This window comes from Bombina bombina, chromosome 5 (genome assembly GCF_027579735.1).
Source record: "Bombina bombina isolate aBomBom1 chromosome 5, aBomBom1.pri, whole genome shotgun sequence".
Lineage (NCBI taxonomy): Eukaryota > Metazoa > Chordata > Amphibia > Anura > Bombinatoridae > Bombina > Bombina bombina.
In genome coordinates, this window is record NC_069503.1 from 631,861,597 (window position 1) to 631,886,641 (window position 25,045).

The window sequence follows — 25,045 nt, forward strand, 5'->3', positions numbered from 1 at the left end:
TTTCCACACATCAAGCTGTTATTTAGATAAAGCAGCTCCACTCCAGCAATCTCCAGGAGAATATCAGATATAGATCTATCTCTCTTTTCTCAGTGGTTGGTGAGGGTGACAGCACAACAAACAGATCAGTAACACTTGCTATTAAGACTCTAGTGTCTGCAGGGATGAATTCTGTGTAAGCACCACATTTCACTCTATATTTCCCTTCCACTCCATGTCATTACCAACTACCTGCTTCCATTCCTCTGATACCTTCTCTAGACAGCAAATGTGGCTATTCTTAATACTCTGTTTGGGTCTGATACATCCAGGGATCCCTACATTTGAAAACACTTCTCACAATAAGCAGACAGCAGTTCTTTTAGGGCATAAAGTATAATATGATCCTCAATGTTTAAATTACTGTATAGGCGATTTAGAATATAGACAGAGGTGTGTCATAATGTACTCACTGCACACTCGTGTTATGGGGGAGGGTTTGGAAGGCCTTGCTTAAGCAGGAACCCCTAGGCCCTCAACAGTCTGAACTGGAGAAGCAGACACAATAGTAATAAGGATATATTTCAATACAGCAGGCTGACAGACAGCTATATATCTATTAATAAGTACTGCATGCCTTAAAAATCATTATATACACAGCAGAATGTATATTTTCTGTGTACAGCTAAAAGATTTGCAACCAGACATGGCCGGCTTAGATACTCTCACATCTCCAAATTTTTAAATGTTGAGGATGAGGCACAAGTTTTTCTCAGAAGAGTGAGTTGTTTTGCAGTTAGACAAGCCTAAATAAATCTTGTTTGTACTCACTGAAAGACATTGCAAGATATATATTACATAGCAGAAAGATAGCGGCATTAAACCATAAATACATTTTATAACCATAGTACTGAGGTTATTCCCCGTCTCCCTCTAGTCATGGGTGCTGCGATGTTGAAATCTTTCACTACATTCCAGTACTGAGGTTTTTGAACATGTGCAACAGCTCTTTTTTAGATAGCAGTGAAACATAGGTTCCAAAATGGTGGCACTCATAAATAAAGTGTTTGAAAGATATTTAGGGCTAGATTACGAGTGGAGTTTTATTTATCTCCCCACTCGATAACTCAACTAGAAGTAATTTTTTTTGACCATCGGGCAGTGCACGTATTACAAGTTGAAAATAAAAACACCCTACTCGCGTGCAAACCCGATCGCATTTTCTCAAGTGCTCTAACCCGACATAAATATATTAATATTTCACAAACTAAATATTATATGATATATATATATGTTCTTCACATAGAAGAATATGTTCTATTTATTTATAAATACATATGTATATATATATATATATATATATATATATATAATGTTATTTTGGTAAAAAATATATATCTATACCTATATATATATATATATATATATATATATATATATATATATATATATATATATATATATATATGGATATCTATTTTAAATACTTAAAACACATTTCCCTATGTCGAGAACATTGGAATGTAAATACATAGTTAAACAATTTATTACATACTAGTGTTAAAGTCCATGTGCTCTGGCCAAAATGTTTAAGGAAAGAAATATACCTATACATCTATCCCTATCCCTCTATCTCTATCCCTAATCCTCTATTTATCTATCCCTCTTTCTCTATCCCTCTATCCCTATCCCTCTTTCTCTATCCATCTATCCTTCTATCTCTTTCCCTCTATCATATCCCTCTATCCATCTATCCCTCTATCCATCTATCCCTTTTCCATCTATCCCTATCCCTTTATCCACCTATCCCTATCCCTCTATCCCTATCACTCTATCTATATCCCTGTATCCCTATTGCTCTATCCCCATCCCTCTATCCATCTATATCTATCCCTATCCCTATCCATCTATCCCTCTAATCATATATCCCTCTATCCCTATCCATCTCTCCATCTATCCCTCTCCCTCTATCCCTATCCCTCTATCTCTATCCCTCTCCCTCTATTACTGACCCTCTATCCATCTATCCCTATTCATCTATCCCAATCCCTCTATCCATCTATCCCTATCCCTCTATCTCTATCCCTATCCCCTTTCCCTTTATCCCTATCCCTCTATCTCTATCCCTCTATCACTTTATTTTTATGCAGTGTAGGATCCCCCTAACCCTCCAACCTCCCTGATCCCCCTCAAATAACTGTCTAACCCTCCTCCTCTTACTATTGCCACAATCTGAGGGGTCTGCCAGTACCTATGAACCTCTTTTTATTGATTTATTTTTTATTTTCTTCTGTAGTGTAGTGGTCCTACCACCTCCCCCCTTCCCATGATCGCCATTTAACCCCCCAACTACATTTCTGTACTGTAGCTGCCCCATCCCTCCTGTTCCTTTAAAACAATCATTTCTGTAGCGTAGGACCCTCCCACTCCATACCCCCTCTGCTGCTGAGCCGTCAGCCCACCTGCCTCCAGCCCACACCTCACGCCAGCACCAGCAGAAGATCGTTACAGACGGTTACACACACAGTGTCACCATCTGTAATGATTAGGCATCTGCCCTCATACGGAGGCGAAGCACTGATCGCGGTCCGGCTCCATATGCGGCAGATGCCTGGAGCTTCAGGAGCTCCAGCTCTCGGCTGTAACTTCCTGAAGCTTGAGCTTCCTGAAGCTATCTTGCACCTGTGGTTAAGGCCAGGTATGTTTGTCCTCGTGCAGTCTCTACTGCGCATGACTGCATCGGACAAACATACTTGGCCTTTTATAATAAAGGATGAAAAATGCACAAATATGATTTGACATGTTTTCATCTACTTGACTGCAAAGGACTCCAATGTACTTCTATATATGTATATATATGTACGCATAAGTATTTATGTGTTTACATGTGTATATATGTCTGTAAATAGATATACACATATATAAATACATATGTACACCCCTATAGACATATACAATATATATATATATATATATATATATATATACATTTTTTTATATATATATATATATATATATATATATACATAAGATTTACAAAAAAGATCAGCACTCACCAATGTAGCAACCACTCGAATGCACGGCCAAGATAAATATAGACAAAAGTATAAGCATAGAGACAAGACCTGGTGTTGATCCCTGTAGTCCCACGCCCCAAAAGCCAGCACACGAGATTTAAGCAACACACCTTCCTTTAATACAAAGCATAATGTTTCAGCTCCCACTGGAGCCTTGATCACATGCAGTAATTCATCAAAATAGATCAGGCATATTACAACATATACAAGAAAAACCCTTAAATACCCCCACCCACCAATCAGAAAATCACATAAAAAACCGCCAAGTACAAAGCTGATTAATACAGCTGTGTATCAAGCGTGTCAAAGCTGGACCGCAAACCAACATGCGTGTCCGTGGTAACCTGTTAGTGTGTATAATGCTACTGCGCATGCGCGCTTAACGAAATAACGCGCGCATACGTAGTGACGACATAGCGTCAGAACTGGTTGTCCTGGTAACCCTAAACAACATATGCGAGAACAGCGGAACAACACGCTACTAAAGAAAAATAATATATACACGTCAGCGCATTAATGTAAGGGCATCAGGGCAGCACAGCGCATTAAACACCTCAGTAAGCTAAAGGTCTAATATTGATCGATGCCATAAAAATATGTTAATAGACATGTGCCTAATAAATGACAAGAACAGTTCAGAATAACTATAGGTTACCCACCAAAAAATGTGAATTGCACCTGATTGGACAGTGAAATTAACTATTTATATCTATTTTAAAACATGTTGTTTTACTAATTGCTAGCCACTCATATGGTTATGAGTATCAAATCTGTTACTTAAATGGGCTAAATCATGCCACTAGTATATTCCAATTAGGAAATAAAAGAAATTTAGATCATTTATATATTTATCAAAAGCACATAGTGACTAACAAGAAAAAAACTAAAATATATATACAAAATTTTGCAGCGTGTATCTAGGGTATGGTAGGAACATCCATGATGAGATGAGAAGAGACCCACAGTCATTTATAGAAGCAACTATAGTCAATGGACATATTTAAGCCACGAGGTGCTATAGTGTCAAGTCGGTAGATCCACCGTGTTTCCATTTTCAGTAGAGCCTTTGTTCGATCTCCCCCACGTCTATTTTTCGGTACGTGGTCAATTAGGATGGTCCTCAATGAAGAGATAGAATGTCCAGCTTGTGCACAGTGGCGTGCCACCGGTTGGTCAGAGGTGCCTTTTTCCAAAGCCAATCGAATTGCTGTCTTATGGTTGGCCAACCTCTCTCTAAATTATGTAATTGTTTTGCCCACATAGTACAGCGAACATGGGCAAATGATCACATAGATAACATGATCCGAAGTGCAGGTGAGCCGATGATGTATCTGGAAGGTTTGATTCGTGTGTGGATGATGAAACTTATTTCCAATGATCATTCCATTACAAGTGATGCAATTTCCACATCTATAACATCCCTTCTTCTTAGGGGGTAACCAAGTTTGACTTTGGTAACTAGTAATGGGATCAGTCTTCATCAGTACATCCCAAAGATTGCGCGCCCTCTTATACACCAATCTTGGCGGCGGTGTTACTCCAAATGGTAATGTGGTGTCGGTTGACACAATCGGCCAGTGTTGCTTAATTATGTCTTGTACTTTGCGTGAAGCTGGGGTATACGTAGTAATGAAATTCATCCGTTGTTCGACCGGCTTGAGTGGTTTTGTTAGCAACGATTGTTGGCTGAGTGCTAATGCTTTGTCACCTTGTTCTTTAATCAGCGATTCAGGATAGCCTCTGTCGATAAATTTCTGTGCCATTGCTTCTAGTTGAGCCTTCTTGTGGGTCTCCTCGGTGTTATTGCGTATGACACGCAGGAGTTGAGATGAGCTTACCCCCTTTTTTTGAAAGGATGGATGAAAACTATTATAATGTAGAGTCGAGTTTTTGTCTGTGGGTTTATTATATAGTGTTGTAAAGAGTCTAATGCCAAATGGTGTATCCTTCTTATAGATCTCAAGGTCCAAAAAATGGATACAATTGTCATTACAGTCCATCTTGAACCGTACAGTAGAATCAAGACTATTAAGATTGTTAAACCAAGAGGTTAAAGACTCTTTGTCACCCCTCCATATCATGAAAACATCATCGATGTAGCGCTTGAAGAATCTAATGGAGCCCCGCTCAGCAAAAAAGATATGCTCCCATTCATACATCGACATATATATATTTGCATAGGATGGGGCCATATTAGACCCCATAGCTGTTCCAAGTACTTGCAAATAAAATGTGTTCTCAAATCAGAAGTAGTTTTTGGCTAAGCAGAGCTCCAAAAGTTCCAACAAGAACTCCACTGGTGGGCCACAGTAGTAAGAATTACCTGATAGGATTCTCCTGACCATCTCCATCCCATGTACATGTGGGATAATGGTATATAAATTAACAACATCCAATGTGACTAAAATGTCACCCACCTGTATGTCATTCATCTGGGATAGAAGATGTATGAGTTCAGAAGAATCCCTCAGGTAAGAATCAGTCGATTGGACAACAGGTTGCAGGAAGTAATCAATGCATTCAGCGAGAGGCTGGAGAAGCGAGCCCCTCGCTGATACTATTGGACGACCTGGTGGGTTAACCATACTCTTGTGTATTTTGGGCAATAAATACAAAATAGGACTAATAGGGTTCTCAACCGTTAGGTAACCAAAGGTGTCCTCATCAATAAACCCTGCATCCAAAGACATACACAAGAGTTTGTCAACCTGTTCTTTAAATTTGGTAGTAGGATTAAATGTCAACTTTCGGTAGGTTATACCATCTTCTAATTGTCTGAGTGCTTCACATCTATACTATGGAAAGAAGTGCTTTAAAAACTCTAACTGATGATAGCACCATTGTGATTAGACAAGCCGACAAGGGCGGTGCCATTGTGGTGTTAGATTATCATATGTATAGATGTGAAGCACTCAGACAATTAGAAGATGGTATAACCTACCGAAAGTTGACATTTAATCCTACTACCAAATTTAAAGAACAGGTTGACAAACTCTTGTGTATGTCTTTGGATGCAGGGTTTATTGATGAGGACACCTTTGGTTACCTAACGGTTGAGAACCCTATTAGTCCTATTTTGTATTTATTGCCCAAAATACACAAGAGTATGGTTAACCCACCAGGTCGTCCAATAGTATCAGCGAGGGGCTCGCGTCTCCAGCCTCTCGCTGAATACATTGATTACTTCCTGCAACCTGTTGTCCAATCGACTGATTCTTACCTGAGGGATTCTTCTGAACTCATACATCTTCTATCCCAGATGAATGACATACAGGTGGGTGACATTTTAGTCACATTGGATGTTGTTAATTTATATACCATTATCCCACATGTACATGGGATGGAGATGGTCAGGAGAATCCTATCGGGTAATTCTTACTACTGTGGCCCACCAGTGGAGTTCTTGTTGGAACTTTTGGAGCTCTGCTTAGCCAAAAACTACTTCCGATTTGAGAACACATTTTATTTGCAAGTACTTGGAACAGCTATGGGGTCTAATTTGGCCCCATCCTATGCAAATATATATATGTCGATGTATGAACGGGAGCATATCTTTTTTGCTGAGCGGGGCTCCATTAGATTCTTCAAGCGCTACATCGATGATGTTTTCATGATATGGAGGGGTGACAAAGAGTCTTTAACCTCTTGGTTTAGCAATCTTAATAGTCTTGATTCTACTGTACGGTTCAAGATGGACTGTAATGACAATTGTATCCATTTTTGGACCTTGAGATCTATAAGAAGGATACACCATTTGGCATTAGACTCTTTACAACACTATATAATAAACCCACAGACAAAAACTCGACTCTACATTATAATAGTTTTCATCCATCCTTTCAAAAAAAAGGGGGTAAGCTCATCTCAACTCCTGCGTGTCGTACGCAATAACACTGAGGAGACCCACAAGAAGGCTCAACTAGAAGCAATGGCACAGAAATTTATCGACAGAGGCTATCCTGAATCGCTGATTAAAGAACAAGGTGACAAAGCATTAGCACTCAGCCAACAATCGTTGCTAACAAAACCACTCAAGCCGGTCGAACAACGGATAAATTTCATTACTACGTATACCCCAGCTTCACGCAAAGTACAAGACATAATTAAGCAACACTGGCCGATTGTGTCAACCGACACCACATTACCATTTGGAGTAACACCGCCGCCAAGATTGGTGTATAAGAGGGCGCGCAATCTTTGTGATATACTGATGAAGTCTGATCCCATTACTAGTTACCAAAGTCAAACTTGGTTACCCCCTAAGAAGAAGGGATGTTATAGATGTGGAAATTGCATCACTTGTAATGGAATGATCATTGGAAATAAGTTTCATCATCCACACACGAATCAAACCTTCCAGATACGTCATCGGCTCACCTGCACTTCGGATCATGTTATCTATGTGATCATTTGCCCATTTTCGCTGTACTATGTGGGCAAAACAATTACATCATTTAGAGAGAGGTTGGCCAACCATAAGACAGCAATTCGATTGGCTTTGGAAAAAGGCACCTCTGACCAACCGGTGGCATGCCACTGTGCACAAGCTGGACATTCTATCTCTTCATTGAGGACCATTCTAATTGACCACGTACCGAAAAATAGACGTGGGGGAGATCGAGCAAAGGCTCTACTGAAAATGGAAACACGGTGGATCTACCGACTTGACACTATAGCACCTTGTGGCTTAAATATGTCCATTGACTATAGTTGCTTCTATAATTGACTGTGGGTCTCTTCTCATCTCATCATGGATGTTCCTACCATACCCTAGATACACGCTGCAAAATTTTGTGTATATATTTTAGTTTTTTTCTTGTTAGTCACTATGTGCTTTTGATAAATATATAAATGATCTAAATTTCTTTTATTTCCTAATTGGAATATACTAGTGGCATGATTTAGCCCATTTAAGTAACAGATCTGATACTCATAACCATATGAGTGGCTAGCAATTAGTAAAACAACATGTTTTAAAATAGATATAAATAGTTAATTTCACTGTCCAATCAGGTGCAATTCACATTTTTTGGTGGGTAACCTATAGTTATTCTGAACTGTTCTTGTCATTTATTAGGCACATGTCTATTAACATATTTTTATGGCATCGATCAATATTAGACCTTTAGCTTACTGAGGTGTGTAATGCGCTGTGCTGCCCTGATGCCCTTACATTAATGCGCTGACGTGTATATATTATTTTTCTTTAGTAGCGTGTTGTTCCTCTGTTCTCGCATATGTTGTTTAGGGTTACCAGGACAACGAGTTCTGACGCTATGTCGTCACTACGTATGCGCGCGTTATTTCGTTAAGCGCGCATGCGCAGTAGCATTATACACACTAATAGGTTACCACGGACACGCATGTTGGTTTGCGGTCCAGCTTTGACACGCTTGATACACAGCTTTGTACTTGGCGGTTTTTTATGTGATTTTCTGATTGGTGGGTGGGGGTATTTAAGGGTTTTTCTTGTATATGTTGTAATATGCCTGATCTATTTTGATGAATTACTGCATGTGATCAAGGCTCCAGTGGGAGCTGAAACGTTATGCTTTGTATTAAAGGAAGGTGTGTTGCTTAAATCTCGTGTGCTGGCTTTTGTGGCGTGGGACTACAGGGATCAACACCAGGTCTTGTCTCTATGCTTATACTTTTGTATATATATACATATATACACATATAAATATTTAGACATGTATATGTATGCATCTAGATTGTAAGTTCCCATGGGAACAGGGCCCTTAATTTCCCCTGTAATTGTTCGTTAAACTGTCTGGTGTCTTTTATATTGTATTGTACTGTACTTAATATAATAATAATAATAATAATAATATCTCAATGTTAAAGATCTTTGCAGTCTTTTTTTTTCTAACACATGAGACATCATATCTTGGAGCCCTTATAACTTTTTTATGCAATTTTTTGGGGATAATTTTTGTAAGACAGTGTTATTATGAGTGTAAGTGTACTTTTAAATATTATTTGATGTGTTTTGTGCAACTATTTTTTACTCACGTAACAGATAACCAGAGCTCTGAAGTTGCACTATCCCAACGTGTATTAAATTAAATTGTGTTTACTTTCAATCTCTTTTACAAGTGCTCCTTCTGACAGGCGATAAACTCGATATCACTTGCACGTGCCACTTGTAATCTAGCCCTTATTGTTTAATGTCCCTTTAAATATTTTTTCAAGGTAAGTGGTGTATGAAACATATATTGGGTAAGATTACAAGTGACACACTCTTTTGTGCTCCCGCTCAAGCGTAAACTTTACTAAAAGCAACATTTTTAATTGCGTCGGGTAGCGCACGTATTACAAGTTGAAAGTAAAAAGTTTGTGCCCAAGTGAAATCTGATTTACGCTAACTTGCAGGCTTTAGGTATTGTTACCACGTTAACAAATTTGCTCCATAGACTTCAATGGAGAGCATAGAAGAAAATACCTAACACTTATTGCTCACGTGCTAACCCGACAGGACGTATTAATATTTCACATGGTTGACAAAGGCTCAGTTTAGAGCTGAAACCAGTTGCCACTTAAGACTTATCAACCCTTTGAGGAGTTGTGTGATATCTGTATTGAAGTTTGTCCAAAAGAAGAAACCGTACCAAAAGACTGCAGTCAGACTGATCCACTTTCAGTAAAAGTTGGATGTTATAGCAGTTTGGACGCTGAGTTTGTACGGCTGGGCTGAAGACACTCTGCACCACAAATGAGTGACAAGAGACAGGAGGGAGAAGTGAAAGTCGGCAGTAAGGTACTAAAGAAAGGGGACATACAGATATCAAAATTGTGCGTACTTATTTTATGAACTTTTTAGGATTAATGATTGATCAAAACGAATTATTGCACATCATATCACGAAGAATACACTTGGTTTCTACAATTGTGAAACTTTCATTCTAAACACTGTGGAAGAACTGGACATTTAAAGTATTTGAGTTAACATTTCAACAAGGATCCGTGTGTAGTATTACTCATTAAATATAAACACATAGGCTAACGCAGCTTTTTTTTCCTACCGCTGCTTCCAGACAACACTGGTATTTAGAGTTGTCTGAAGGGCTGCGTTAGGCTCCAAAAAGGGTGTGTTGAGCCGAATTTACTGCCACTTCAACCCTCAATACCAGCGTTGCTTATGGTAGCGGTAAGCTGCCAAAACGTGCTCGTGCACGATTCCCCCATAGGAAACAATGGGGCAGTTTGGGCTGAAAAAAAACCTAACACCTGCAAAAAAGCAGCGTTAAGCTCCCAACGCAGCACCATTGTTTCCTATGGGGAAACAGTTTCTAAGTCTGCACCTAACACCCTAACATGAACCCAAGTCTAAACACCCCTAACCTTACACTTATTAACCCCTAATCTGCGCCTCGCTATCGCTGACACCTGCATTACACAATTAACCCCTAATCTGCCGCTCCGGACACCGCCGCCACCTACATTATCCCTATAAACCCCTAATATGCTGCCCTCAACATCACCGACACCTACATAATATTTATTAACCCCTAATCTGCCCCCCCAATGTCGCCACTACCTAACTACACTTATTAACCCCTAATCTGCCGACCGGACCTCGCCGCCACCTACATTATCCATATGAACCCCTAATCTGTTGCCCCTAACATCGCTGACCCCTATATTATATTTATTAACCCCTAATCTGTCCCCCCCAACGTCGCCGCCACCTAACGTCAAGTATTAACCCCTAATCTGCCGACCGGACCTCGCCGCTACTATAATGAATGTATTAACCCCTAAAGCTAAATCTAACCCTAACCTTAACACCCTCTAAATTAAATATAATTTTAATCTAACGAAATAAATTAACTCTTATTAACTAAAGTATTCCTATTTAAAACTAAATACTTACCTGTAAAATAAACCCTAATATAGCTACAATATAATGAATGATTTATATTGTAGATATTTTAGGATTTATATTTATTTTACAGGCAACTTTGTATTTATTTTAACTAGTTACAATAGCTATTAAATAGTTATTAACTTTTTAATAGCTACCTAGTTAAAATAATTACAAAATTACCTGTAAAATAAATCCTAACTAAGTTACAATTAAACCTAACACTACAGTATCATTAAATTAATTAAATAAATTAACTACCAATACCTACAATTAAACACAATTAAATAAACTAAACTAAATTACAAAAAAAACCAAACACTAAATCACAGAAAAAAATATATTACAATAATTTTAAACTAATTACACCTAATCTAAGCCCCCTAATAAAATAAAAAGCCCCCAAAATAATAAAAGTCCCTACCCTATTCTACATTACAAAGTAATCCGCTCTTTTACCAGCCCTTAAAAGGGCTTTTTGCGGGGCATGCCCCAAAGTAATCAGCTCTTTTGCCTGTAAAAAAAAATACAACCCCCCAACATTAAAACCCACCACCCACATACCCCTACTCTAACCCACCCAAACCCCCTTAAATAAACCTAACACTACCCCCCTGAAGATCTCCCTACCTTGAGTCGTCTTCACCCAGCCGGGCCGAAGTCTTCATCCAATGGGGCAGAAGAGGACATCTAGACCGGCAAAAGTCTTCATCCTATCCGGGCAGGAGGACATCCGGACCGGCAGATATCTTCATCCAAGTGGCATCTTCTATCTTCATCCATCCGACGAGGAGCGTCTCCATCTTCAAGACCTCCGGCGTGGAACATCCTTCTTCACTGACGACTACCCGACGAATGAAGGTTCCTTTAAGTGACTTCATCCAAGATGGCGTTCCTCGAATTCCAATTGGCTGATAGGATTCTATTAGCCAATCGGAATTAAGGTAGGAAAATCTGATTGGCTGATTCAATCAGCCAATCAGATTCAAGTTCAATCCCATTGGCTGATCCAATCAGCCAATCGGATTGAGTTTGCATTCTATTGGCTGATTGGAACAGCCAATAGAATGTGAGTTCAATCCGATTGGATTGGATCGGATCAGCCAATCGGATTGAACTTGAATCTGATTGGCTGATTGAATCAGCCAATCAGATTTTTTCCTACCTTAATTCTGATTGGCTGATAGAATCCTATCAGCCAATCGGAATTCGAGGGACGCCATCTTGCATGACATCACTTAAAGGAACCTTCATTCGTCGGGTAGTCGTCGGTGAAGAAGGATGTTCCGCGCCGGAGGTCTTGAAGATGGAGCCGCTCCTCGTCGGATGGATGAAGATAGAAGATGCCGCTTGGATGAAGATGTCTGCCGGTCCGGATGTCCTCTTCTGCCCGGAAAGGATGAAGACTTCTGCTGGTCTGGATGTCCTCTTCTGCCCCATCGGATGAAGACTTTGGCTCGGCTGGGTGAAGACGACTCAAGGTAGGGAGATCTTCAGGGGGGTAGTGTTAGGTTTATTTAAGGGGGGTTTGGGTGGGTTAGAGTAGAGGTATGTGGGTGGTGGGTTTTAATGTTGGGGGGGTGGTTGTATTTTTTTTTACAGGCAAAAGAGGTGATTACTTTGGGTCATGCCCCGCAAAAAGCCCTTTTAAGGGCTGGTAAAAGAGCTGATTACTTTGTAATGTAGAATAGGGTAGGGACTTTTATTATTTTGTTTTTTTTTTTATTTTATTAGGGGGCTTAGATTAGGTGTAATTAGTTTAAAATTATTGTAATATTTTTTTTTCTGTAATTTAGTTTAGTTTATTTAATTGTATTTAATTGTAGGTATTGGTAGTTAATTTATTTAATTAATTTAATGATAGTGTAGTGTTTTTGTAGGGTTTAATTATAACTTAGGTTAGGATTTATTTTACAGGTAATTTTGTAATTATTTTAACTAGGTAGCTATTAAATAGTTAATAACTATTTAATAGCTATTGTACCTAATTAAAATAAATACAAAGTTGCCTGTAAAATAAATATAAATCCTAAAATAGCTACAATATAATTATTCGTTATATTGTAGCTATATTAGGGTTTATTTTACAGGTAAGTATTTAGTTTTAAATAGGAATACTTTAGTTAATAGGAGTTAATTTATTTAGTTAGATTAAAATTATATTTAACTTAGGGGGGTGTTAGGGTTAGGGTTAGACTTAGCTTTAGGGGTTAATACATTTATTATAGTAGCGGCGAGGTCCGGTCGGCAGATTAGGGGTTAATACTTGAAGTTAGGTGGCGGCGACGTTGGGGGGGCAGATTAGGGGTTAATAAATATAATATAGGGGTCGGCGATGTTAGGGGCAGCAGATTAGGGGTTCATAGGAATAATGTAGGTGGCGGCGAGGTCCGGTCGGCAGATTAGGGGTTGATAAGTGTAGTTAGGTAGCGGCGATGTTGCGGGCAGCAGATTAGGGGTTCATAGGGATAATGTAGGTGGCGGCGATGTGCGGTCGGCAGATTAGGGGTTAAAAATATTTATTATAGTGGCGGCGATGTGGGTGGACCTTGGTTTAGAGGTTCATAGGTAGTTTATGGGTGTTAGTGTACTTTAGAGCACTGTAGTTAAGAGCTTTATATACCGGCGTTAGCCCATAAAGCTCTTAACTACAGCCTTTCCATGGGCGTTAGAAGTCTTGTCGGTAGAGGGTCTACCGCTCACTTCAGCCAAGACTCTAAATACCAGCGTTAGGAAGATCCCATTGAAAAGATAGGATACGCAATTGGCGTAAGGGAATCTGCGGTATAGAAAAGTCGCGGCTTGAAAGTGAGCTTTAGACCCTTTCCTGCCTGACTCTAAATACCAGCGGGCGGCCAAAAGCATCGTTAGGACCCCTTAACGCTGCTTTTGACGGCTAACGCAGAACTCTAAATCTAGGCGATAGGTTTTATATTTTAAGATGTTTTAAGACTCTTATTAAAGTATCTACATATTCTTTGAATCATGTTTAATTATATACAGTGTGGTTGACACTTGAATAGAGTGGCACACACACTGCTTATTGTTTATCTGTATTCATTTTTTGGGTGTGAGGTTTTTCATTGATAGTATGTTGCTTAAAGTCGAACTATTTTCTAGCGCAAGATTCTTGAATCAACACTTCCATAATGTTGCTTAGCACCCTGGTAGTTGAGTTGAGAATTGAGAGTACACAAAAGTGGCAATTCTTTTAACCTTAATTTTTACATGTTCATTGAAAGCCCTTCTTTCTTCTATGTAATATCAAAATGCTTGCTAGATATTGTAATGGAACATGGAAAGGAGATTCCTACCTTTAAAAAAAAAAATGTATCCATGCCAAGTGCACAGGGAAAAGGTATCTGGGGATTTTCCACTGCTCCAGTTTAAATGGAAAAAAACTATTAATTTTTTTAGAACCCCTTGAGAACTACATGTTTGCCTAGAATTACATCTTGCCCACCACTGTCTTAAGGAACCATTCCAACTTAAACAATATTTGTAAAAAATAAGTTTGAAAATGTATTAAAATCCATTTCTAAGCTATTAGTCAATGGAAGTGCTATAATACTTCATTTTAATTTCAAAGACTCTTTTGGAGTCTTAATTCTTGACGTGATGGGTTTTCTGACAGTGTTTTCTGCATAGCAGAGGATTAGAAAAAAGATTCATTTTCTGTGGATTTTCTGAGCCAAATGACTTCCTTGTTAGATAATAAGATGTGGGATTTATTGAATTATTTGCAGTAGGTTGTTTTTTTATGTATAATTATTTTTAAAGATTGTGTTTTGATAAATATATATTAGAATAAATCTCATTTTAGCAAAATGTCATTAGAATGCACAAATCTGTTATTTCTGATCATCATTATATAAAGAAGAAATAAGAGTTAATCTTGCCTTATTATTTTGCTAAGCTGCAGAAATCACAGAACTTAAGTCTAATGACTTCAAATAATTAATAACTTGTTTTTGCAGTGTGGCACAAAATTATCTTGAAATGCCCTTCTGTAGTCATGTCCGTGTTATTGTACAAAGAAGAAAAAAATAATGTAAAATAAAAAAAATACAAATGTTCTTATTTCTTTATTCATTTTAACTCCATTCACTACCGTGACTTTCAGAGAAGAACTTGCCCCAAATCCCGGAGAATTTTTAGCATTTTTGCTATCACTCCATTTAAATAGTAATAGAGCCTTGTTTTTTTTTATTTTCCTGTCAAAGCTACATATATTTGTTTTAAGTAGACAACCCAGGATATTGATCTAGGCCCATTGTTGTATATTTCATGCCACCATTTCATTGCCAAATGTGAATATTTTTTTTTTTAACTTTTTCACAACTTTTGGTTTCTCACTGAAATGATTTACATACTGCTTGTACAATCATAGCACAAATGATTGTAAACGATTCTCTGGGATCCCCTTTGTTCAGAAATAGCATACATACATGGCTTTGATATTGCTTTTTGGTAATTAGAAGGTAGCTAACTGCAGCTGCGCACCGCACTTCTACTATTCCCGGCAGTGAATGGGGTTATTCAGGTAGCTTGCAAGGCTAATTTTAGCTTTAGTGTAGAGATTACCATTTCACCTGACACCTTCCACCCCCTGATACCTACCTGATCCCTCCCAAATAGCTCTATTCCCTCCCTCACCCCACACTGGTCACCCCCATCTTAGGTACTGGCAGACAGTCTGCCAATATGAAAATTGAAGACAATTTTTTTAATTATTTTTAAAAAAATATTTTCTGCAGTATAGGATACCCCCTAATCCCTCCTAAACAGCTCTCTAACCCTCCCCCCTCTAGCTAGTGCCGACAGCTGCCAGTACTTATAAAATGTAAATATATATATATTACTATTTTCTGTAGTGTTGGGATCCCCCACCTACCCCCTCCCATGATCATTAGTTAGGGTCCTCCCACAGCCCCAGCCCACCATTGTTCTGTAGCATAGCAACCCTTCCTCCCTCTCCCTTAATTTTTTTTTTAGTTTATGGCCATCTTACCTCCGCATCCTTTCTCCTCCCTGTTAATACTTTTTGTTGTAAAGTTCACACATTTTGTAACACCTAATCTACTGGTTTTCAAACTTGTCTTCAGGCCTCCCTAACAGGCCACATTTTACGGATATCTGAACTGGAGCACAGGTGAAATAATCAGCTGATTAGTAATGGTTATTTGAACTGCTCTCATCCAAGGTAATCCTGAAAACCTGTCCTGTTGGGGAGGCCTGAGGACAGGTTTAAAAACCAGTGATTTAATCATATGTAACTGTTTAGAGCAAAATGAATTATGTAGCATTTCTTTATCCATTATTTAAAGTGTACGCCTCCTTCTATTCTGCTTATTGTCTGTATCCTCATCTGGAGTGGCGCAGGAACACAAGTGATTATGGGCTAGATTACAATAGAGCGCAAAAATATTACTGCTATTCAGCGATAACTAGGGATGGGTGAATGTGTTTATATTCGAATTTGAATGTTAGAACGAATTTTATTGTATAAATTCGATTTACATAATCAAATGTTGATAGGAACGAATATTCTTAAAGATCCTATTATCGAATATTATTTACAGTTTTCAAATGTCACTTTCCAATTAGAATGTCACATTCGAATTCGAATGTCACATTTAAATTTGAATATTACATTTATAAGACACAATTGTAGACTAGAAATACTATTTCGAAATTTAATGCTACATTCGAATTTGAATGTGACATTCGAACTCGAATGTTGCATTTATACAACACAGTTGTAGACTAGAAATACTATTCTGAATTTGAATTTGACATTCAAATTCGAATATTAAATTTATAAAATACAGTTGTAGACTAGAAATACTATATCAAATTCGAATTTGAATATTACATTTATAAAACACAGTTGTAGACTAGAAATACTATTTTGAATTTAAATGTTACATTGAAATTCGAAGGTCACATTTGAACTCAAATGTTGCATTTATAAAACACAGTTGTAGACTAGAAATACTATTTTGAACTTGAATGTTACATTCAAATTCGAAGGTCACCTTCGAATTAGAATATTACGTTTCGAAATTGAATGGGATATAAAATACATAGCTAAACATTCTATTATTCGAACGAAAATTTTCGAATGTTATTGAAAAAATTAAAAACGAAAATTTGAAAATAGAATGTTAGAATGTTATATAAACATTCAAAATTTGATTAGAACAAATGAATGTATCAAAATTCATTGTTCACAATTTAACCCGAAGAAACATTAAACCAAGTGTGCTAAAACCAGAGCTGCACTGAGAAATAGTTTAAATATAATAGATTTATATATATCAGACATATTTATGGCTAAGAGCATCCACCCATTGCCTGCAAAATAAGAAACTTACAGGTAGATTACAAGTTTTGTTTTTTAACGCTGAAAAAATGGTAATTTCAGCGTTAAAACAGCAATGCAACCATTACGAGTCTTGTCGGTATAGCTGTACCACAAGTCTTTTAGCCTGTAACGCAATGTCAGTCCCGCACTCCAAAAATTTTTTTTTGCGGTGAGGCTAAAAAGCTTGCGTTACACCCTATAACAACAAGTTCAGTACCGCCATCTGAGAGCAGTAGTTATGAGTTTTACGCAACAAAACTGTTACATAAAACTCATAACTTAAGTGTTACAAAGTACACTAACACCCAAAAAACTACCTATAAACCCCTAAACTGAGGCCCTCCCGCATCGCAAATACTATATTAAAGTTATTAACCCAATCGCTGCCACTAATACAATTTATTAACCCCTATTCCGCCACTATCCGACATCGTCGCCACTAAACTAAAGTTATTAACCCCTATTCCCCCGCACTCCAACATTGCCCACACTATAATAAAGATATAAACCCCTATTCCCCCACTCTCCGACATCGCCACCACTAAATAAAGCAATAAACCCCTAAACCTCTGGCCTCCCACATCACGACCACTAAATAAACCTATTAACCCCTAAACCGCAAGCCCCCCACATTGCAACAACCTAAATTAAACCATTAACCCCTAAACCTAACCCTAAACCTAACCCTAACACCCCTAACTTTAACACAATTAAAATAGAGCTAAATTAAAGTTACAATTATTAACTAAAAAATACCTATTTAAAACTAAATACATACTTACCTGTGAAATAAAACCTAAGCTAGCTACAATATAACTAACTAATAGTTACTATTTACTAATTACCTAGTTAAAATAAATACAAACTTACCTGTGAAATAAAACCTAAGCTGCCTTTAACTAAAACCTAAAATTACAAAAAAATAAAACACACTAAAATTACAAAAAATAAAAAACCTACCATTACAAAAATAACAACCGAAATGATCCAAAATAATAAAAATTATTTCTATTCTAATACCCTGTTTTAAAAAAACACCCCAAAATAAAAAAAATCCTAATCTATAAAAAACTACCAAGGGCCCGTAAAATGGCCTTTTGTAGGGCATTGCCCTAAAGAAATCAGCTATTTTGGCATTTGTATGGGCATTGCACTTAAAAAAGAATTCATCTCCTTTGCTGCCCATTAAAAAAAAAATGGCTATTAAAAAAAAAAAACACCCCCCAAAAAAAAAAAAAAACATTACACAAAATAACAAAAGAATTATTCAAAATAATAACAATTATTTCTATTCTAATACCCATTTTATAAAAAAACACCCCAAAATAAAAGAAACCTAATCTATAATAAACTACCAATAGCCCTTTAAAGGGCCTTTTGTTGGGCATTGCCCTAAAGAATCTTGACTTGAAGAAGAGCGATCAGACAAGTTTGTTGTATAAAACTCCAAAATTTTATTTCTCTGGTTAAAAGCAAACCACAGAGCCCACAGAACAAATGAAGAAGGTGTCGTGTATCAGATTGGCTTACGCGTTTCGGCGTGAGCCGTTATCATAGCCTGTTGAATCTGATACACTGCACCTCTTTTACAGGTAAAAAATCTCAATGATTGGTTGATTGGCAAAACGAGCAAATATTTGCATAAACACACCTTCATGCAGTAATGATCATTGTCAGTACAATGTAACTTCAATAAAGAGCTACAATTATATACAAACATATTCACCAATAATTAATTAATAAATAAATTAATAAATAAATTGATCACCAGGGTATTGTCGCCATACAAAAGGGGCATAGAGTTAATAAATCTCTAAAATTCATTATAAGGGATTCAACAAATGAGGAGACAGAATTATACATAAATAAACAATTTCAATTTTTTTTTAAAAATTATTTATTTATGTATAATTCTGAGATTTTTTACCTGTAAAAGAGTTGCAGTGTATCAGATTCAACAGGCTATGATTACGGCTCATGCCGAAACGCGTAAGCCAATCTGATACACGACACCTTCTTCATTTGTTCTGTGGGCTCTGTGGTTCACTTTTAACCAGAGAAATAAGATTTTGGAGTTTTATACAACAAACTCGTCTGATCACTCTTCTTCAAGTCAAGATTCTCTATTAGCCAGAAGATCAGACAAGTTGTCGGGATTGCCGGTCGCTCATTGGACCATTACCCATTCGGGTGGAAGAAGAACGCCAGGTGAGCGGGGTCAGGTTGTGGAGGGAATTAATAATTAAATTTGGTCATTTGAGTTTAAAGGACTGTCTGAGTGTGGTTTTATTATCTATCTGCACTTGAAACTTTGCTTAATTGAACATTTACAACTGTACATACAAATTACCTCTGTGATTGCCCTAAAGAAATCAGCTCTTTTTCTAAACAAAAATACAAAGACCCACTAACATTACAACCCCCCCCCCAACCCACAAAATAAATAAAAAAAACTGATCTACCCATTGCTCTGAAAAGGAAATTTGTATGGGCATTGCCCTTAAAAGGGCATTCAGCTCTTTTTCTTGCCCGTAAAAGGGCATTCAGCTCTTTTAAGAAATGCCCAAACCCTTATCTAAAAAAAAAAAACACCCCAAAAAAACCTTAAAAATACCTAACAAACACTAACCCCTGTTTAGGTACTCACAGTTGCTGAAGTCCCGGTTGAACGATCTTCATCCCGGCGGCTCCATCTTCATCCATCGCGGGACCAGCATCTTCTTCATCCCTGTGGAGGCGGAGCGGTCGATGCGCGGAGGCGGAGATCCAAGGCAGAGGTCCAGGCTGAAGTCTATCAATCCAATCTTCATGCGATCGTCCACCGCACACTGAGGATTAAAATGCAAGGTACCATTTTTATACTGGGGGTACCATTGCATTCCTATTGGCTGAAAATTTTAATTCAGCCAATAGGAATTAGGGCTGTTAAAATCCTATTGGCTGCTCAAATCAATGGGTAGATTAGGTTTTTTTAGATAGTGTTTTTTATTTTGTGGGTTTGGGGGGTGTGGGTTTGTAATGTTAGTGGGTCTTTGTATTTTTGTTTAGAAAAAACATAATTTATGCTTACCTGATAAATTTATTTCTCTTGTAGTGTATCCAGTCCACGGATCATCCATTACTTATGGGATATTAACTCCTCCCCAACAGGAAGTGCAAGAGGATTCACCCAGCAGAGCTGCTATATAGCTCCTCCCCTAACTGCCATTACCAGTCATTCGACCGAAAACATGCAGAGAAAGGAAAACCATAGGGTACAGTGGTGACTGTAGTTTAATGGAAAAATTACCTGCCTTAAAGTGACAGGGCGGGCCGTGGACTGGATACACTACAAGAGAAATAAATTTATCAGGTAAGCATAAATTATGTTTTCTCTTGTTAAGTGTATCCAGTCCACGGATCATCCATTACTTATGGGATACCAATACCAAAGCTAAAGTACACGGATGACGGGAGGGACAGGCAGGCTCTTTATACGGAAGGAACCACTGCCTGAAGAACCTTTCTCCCAAAAACAGCCTCCGAAGAAGCAAAAGTGTCAAATTTGGAAAATTTGGAAAAAGTATGAAGAGAAGACCAAGTTGCAGCCTTGCAAATCTGTTCAACAGAAGCCTCATTCTTAAAGGCCCAAGTGGAAGCCACAGCTCTAGTAGAATGTGCTGTAATTCTTTCAGGAGGCTGCTGTCCAGCAGTCTCATAGGCTAACCGTATTATGCTACGAAGCCAAAAGGAGAGAGAGGTAGCCGAAGCTTTTTGACCTCTCCTCTGACCAGAATAAACGACAAACAGGGAAGACGTTTGTCGAAAATCCTTAGTTGCCTGTAGATAAAATTTCAGGGCACGGACTACATCTAGATTGTGTAGCAGACGTTCCTTTTTCGAAGAAGGATTAGGACACAAAGATGTAACCACAATCTCTTGATTGATATTCCTGTTAGTGACCACCTTAGGTAGGAACCCAGGTTTAGTACGCAGAACTACCTTGTCTGAATGAAAAATCAGATAAGGAGAATCACAATGTAAGGCAGATAACTCAGAGACTCTTCGAGCCGAGGAAATCGCCATTAAAAACAGAACTTTCCAAGATAACAACTTGATATCAATGGAATGAAGGGGTTCAAACGGAACCCCCTGTAAAACATTACGAACTAAGTTCAAACTCCATGGTGGAGCAACAGTTTTAAACACAGGCTTGATCCTAGCTAAAGCCTGAGAAAAAGCTTGAACGTCCGGAACTTCTGACAGACATTTGTGTAAAAGAATGGACAGAGCTGAAATCTGTCCCTTTAAGGAACTAGCGGATAAACCCTTTTCTAAACCTTCTTGTAGAAAAGACAATATCCTCGGAATCCTAACCTTACTCCATGAGTAACTCTTGGATTCGCACCAATATAAGTATTTGCGCCATATCTTATGGTAAATCTTTCTGGTAACAGGCTTCCTAGCCTGTATTAAGGTATCAATAACTGACTCAGAAAAACCACGTTTTGATAAAATCAAGCGTTCAATTTCCAAGCAGTCAGCTTCAGAGAAATTAGATTTTGATGTTTGAAGGGACCCTGGATCAGAAGGTCCTGTTTCAGAGGTAGCGACCAAGGTGGACAGGATGACATGTCCACTAGATCTGCATACCAAGTCCTGCGTGGCCATGCAGGCGTTATTAGAATCACTGATGCTCTCTCCTGTTTGATTCTGGCAATCAATCGAGGAAGCATCGGGAAGGGTGGAAACACATAAGCCATCCCGAAGGTCCAAGGTGCTGTCAAAGCATCTATCAGAACCGCTCCCGGATCCCTGGATCTGGACCCGTAACGAGGAAGCTTGGCGTTCTGTCGAGACGCCATGAGATCTATCTCTGGTTTGCCCCAACGTCGAAGTATTTGGGCAAAGACCTCCGGATGAAGTTCCCACTCCCCCGGATGAAAAGTCTGACGACTTAAGAAATCCGCCTCCCAGTTCTCCACTCCCGGGATGTGGATTGCTGACAGGTGGCAAGAGTGAGACTCTGCCCAGCGAATTATCTTTGATACTTCCATCATTGCTAGGGAGCTTCTTGTCCCTCCCTGATGGTTGATGTAAGCTACAGTCGTGATGTTGTCCGACTGAAACCTGATGAACCCCCGAGTTGTTAACTGGGGCCAAGCCAGAAGGGCATTGAGAACTGCTCTCAATTCCAGAATGTTTATTGGTAGGAGACTCTCCTCCTGATTCCATTGTCCCTGAGCCTTCAGAGAATTCCAGACAGCGCCCCAACCTAGTAGGCTGGCGTCTGTTGTTACAATTGTCCAGTCCGGCCTGCTGAATGGCATCCCCCTGGACAGATGTGGCCGAGAAAGCCACCATAGAAGAGAATTTCTGGTCTCTTGATCCAGATTCAGAGTAGGGGACAAGTCTGAGTAATCCCCATTCCACTGACTTAGCATGCACAATTGCAGCGGTCTGAGATGTAGACGTGCAAAGGGTACTATGTCCATTGCTGCTGTTGAATGGAATGAAGGACACGGCATGCATTTTGAAGCTTTGTTAACCTGTCTTCTGTCAGGTAAATCTTCATTTCTACAGAATCTATAAGAGTCCCCAAGAAGGGAACTCTTGTGAGTGGAAAGAGAGAACTCTTCTTTTCGTTCACCTTCCATCCATGCGACCTTAGAAATGCCAGTACTAACTCTGTATGAGACTTGGCAGTTTGAAAGCTTGAAGCTTGTATCAGAATGTCGTCTAGGTACGGAGCTACCGCAATTCCTCGCGGTCTTAGTACCGCCAGAAGAGCACACAGAACCTTTGTGAAGATTCTCGGAGCCGTAGCCAATCCGAATGGAAGAGCTACAAACTGGTAATGCCTGTCTAGAAAGGCAAACCGTAGATACCGGTAATGATCTTTGTGAATCGGTATGTGAAGGTAAGCATCCTTTAAATCCACTGTGGTCATGTACTGACCCTTTTGGATCATGGGTAAAATTGTCCGAATAGTTTCCATTTTGAACGATGGAACTCTTAGGAATTTGTTTAGGATTTTTAAATCCAAGATTGGCCTGAAAGTTCCCTCTTTTTTGGGAACCACAAACAGATTTGAGTAAAACCCTTGTCCTTGTTCCGACCGCGGAACCGGATGGATCACTCCCATTAATAAAAGATCTTGTACGCAGCGTAGAAACGCCTCTTTCTTTATTTGGTTTGTTGACAACCTTGACAGATGAAATCTCCCTCTTGGGGGAGAGAATTTGAAGTCTAGAAGGTATCCCTGAGATATGATCTCTAACGCCCAGGGATCCTGGACATCTCTTGCCCAAGCCTGGGCGAAGAGAGAAAGTCTGCCCCCCACTAGATCCGTTCCCGGATCGGGGGCCCTCGATTCATGCTGTCTTAGGGGCAGCAGCAGGTTTCCTGGCCTGCTTGCCCTTGTTCCAGGACTGGTTAGGTCTCCAGCCTTGTCTGTAGCGAGCAACAGCTCCTTCCTGTTTTGGTGCAGAGGAAGTTGATGCTGCTCCTGCTTTGAAATTACGAAAGGAACGCAAATTAGACTGTCTAGCCTTAGGTTTGGCTCTGTCTTGAGGCAGGGCATGGCCTTTACCTCCTGTAATGTCAGCGATAATTTCTTTCAACCCGGGCCCGAATAAGGTCTGCCCTTTGAAAGGTATATTAAGCAATTTAGATTTAGAAGTAACGTCAGCTGACCAGGATTTTAGCCACAGTGCTCTGCGTGCCTGAATGGCGAATCCGGAATTCTTAGCCGTAAGTTTAGTTAAATGTACTACGGCATCTGAAATAAATGAGTTAGCTAACTTAAGGGCTTTAAGCTTGTGTGTAATCTCATCTAATGGAGCTGATTCAAGTGTCTCTTCCAGAGACTCAAACCAAAATGCTGCTGCAGCCGTGACAGGCGCAATGCATGCAAGAGGTTGCAATATAAAACCTTGTTGAACAAACATTTTCTTAAGGTAACCCTCTAACTTTGTATCCATTGGATCTGAAAAGGCACAGCTATCCTCCACCGGGATAGTGGTACGCTTAGCTAAAGTAGAAACTGCTCCCTCCACCTTAGGGACCGTTTGCCATAAGTCCCGTGTGGTGGCGTCTATTGGAAACATCTTTCTAAATATCGGAGGGGGTGAGAACGGCACACCGGGTCTATCCCACTCCTTAGTAACAATTTCAGTAAGTCTCTTAGGTATAGGAAAAACGTCAGTACTCGCCGGTACCCGCAAAATATTTATCCAACCTACACATTTTCTCTGGTATTGCAACTGTGTTACAATCATTCAGAGCCGCTAACACCTCCCCTAGTAATACACGGAGGTTTTCCAGCTTAAATTTAAAATTTGAAATATCTGAATCCAGTTTGTTTGGATCAGAACCGTCACCCGCAGAATGAAGCTCTCCGTCCTCATGTTCTGCAAATTGTGACGCAGTGTCTGACATGGCCCTAATATTATCAGCGCACTCTGTTCTCACCCCAGAGTGATCACGCTTACCTCTTAGTTCTGGTAATTTAGCCAAAACTTCAGTCATAACAGTAGCCATATCCTGTAATGTGATTTGTAATGGCCGCCCAGATGTACTCGGCGCTACAATATCACGCACCTCCCGAGCGGGAGATGCAGGTACTGACACGTGAGGCGAGTTAGTCGGCATAACTCTCCCCTCGTTGTTTGGTGAAATATGTTCAATTTGTACAGATTGACTTTCATTTAAAGTTGCATCAATACAGTTAGTACATAAATTTCTATTGGGCTCCACTTTGGCTTTAGCACATAT